This window comes from Plasmopara halstedii (assembly GCF_900000015.1).
Source record: "Plasmopara halstedii genome assembly, contig: Scaffold_323, whole genome shotgun sequence".
Lineage (NCBI taxonomy): Eukaryota > Oomycota > Peronosporomycetes > Peronosporales > Peronosporaceae > Plasmopara > Plasmopara halstedii.
This window is the reverse complement of record NW_020187244.1, coordinates 1,358,469-1,360,477: the sequence shown is the minus strand read 5'-3', so window position 1 is coordinate 1,360,477 and position 2,009 is coordinate 1,358,469.

Sequence of the window (2,009 nt, the reverse complement as noted above, 5' to 3'; positions counted from 1 at the left end):
AGGAAGGGTAGATATTATGTAGCTGCTAACTAATTCACTTTGGCATTTGCCTTCCACTACTCGACACCTGCTGATGTCATCTCCATCAACATGACGTCAGGTAATTTTGATATGTCACTACTTACAATCTCGTAGATCTGATATTTCAATTATAGCACTGTCAATCTACAGTCTAATTTTCATGCGGTTGGCGTGGATGGTAAAGCATCGCAACTACCTGCTACAGGCATGCCACGCTTCAAACGAGACAGCGCAATTATATCAGCTGCAACGTGGCTTGCATTAAGCAAGAGCAATTGTTTTGCGCGTTTTCCAACCGAATGTCGGCAAAGTTCAAAGAAAAATCTGAGATATCTCTACATCGTTCCATTTACTAGCAAAAGTTCAACTTTTCGCGTTGTGAAGTATAACATCCGAAGTTAATGTGCGTAGCAAATATGTTGCCGGAGTATCGTTCTCCCATTCAGTGCGTTTGCGTCGGTAATGCGATTTATTCTTGTACAAGTTTCAAACCAATTTGACAGATAGTTCAGATGGTTGAATATGCCCTTGCCTAACCCCTGACGCGCTTGTAGTCTTGGTGGTGTACTATTGTCGATAATGATGGGTCTGCTCATGCCCGCTACGTAGAAATGATTTTATCTCAAAGAATAATGTGTGATGCGCCGAGTGTACGGCGCTATGGTTGAAGCCAAATTATGCGAAGCGACATGAAATACCAAGAAAAAGTAATCACGAGTGCAACACCCTGGTGCAAAATTCAGCTAAACAATTATAAGATTATAGTGGTCTGACAATTTGATAAAACATTTATAGGAAATATCTATTCGTCTAAGCAAAAACCGCAAAAAAGTGACAGCATAAACTTTTCGTACCCGATGGAACTTATCAAAGGTGATGGTTGAGAATCGCCAGTGATGAAGTTGTTCTAATTGCTTGGGTACGTCGAGTGAGTAATCGAAAGTAAAAGACGCGTCTTTCCTCCATGTCAGTGCGGGCTGTAACATCTTCTTTTGGGTTCTAACGTAAGATCTTTACACTTTATTTTTCAGTGACTACTCTATGTATGTGAGACATGATGGTAATGATGTGACTAATCTTGCGGCTAGAGATGGTAATATGGGTGTATTGCTATTTGAACTACAATTTCGTCGTGTTAAAAAGTATTATGAATAGAAAGATGTCACAGATGTTCTAGAATACGCACCCGCGGAGTATCGTCGTGAGACTCTTGAAAATGTCTTTGGACTAGGTTGTCGTGTAAATCATGAATAAGGATGGATTCCACGCATTGAATTCTCTTCTACTGAATTTCCAGCTCAAAAAATGCTTTGCTTGACCAGTCGGTTCGTATCTGTCTGCCACTCGAACAGACCATTTTTTCTATGGAAGTCTCGTAACTAATATATGATTGCATCAATACCCAAAAGAGTATGGCACACAATGACCCATGCTGTCAGTTTTGGGGTGTGAAAATTCCCTCTAGGTTACAAATTATTTTTCGAGACTGAAGGGAATGATGGGAATCATACAAGACATTCAGGGTTAAGAGCCGAAGAATAAGCAAAACATCGCGAAGTTCTAAACACAACTGAGGCAAAATATGCTGAGTCATAAGTGTAACGATATCTTCAAGCGCGTATTGCAATAAAAATACTATCTTATGGGCAGATATACATACACACTGGATCACACTGTAATTGCATCACAAGCTAGCGTCAGTCAATTTGATACAAACGAAAATGTCGAAGATGATGTTTGATTCAGCGTAGATCGCCTTAGTCTCGACGTTGAATCGATCTCGTTCTCTGACTTTGCTTTTTCTGTCATCGATCCGATCCTGCTGCTAATTTCGAAGATACAGATCATTAGTCACGACACAAGGGCAAGATTTTTAAAGCAGATTTCGTAGTCTTCATTAACTTCATCTAACGCGACATCCTCGCAAATAACACAGAAGTCTATTTTATCGCCGAAGCAAAAGTTATCTCGTCCAGAGTTACAGCAAG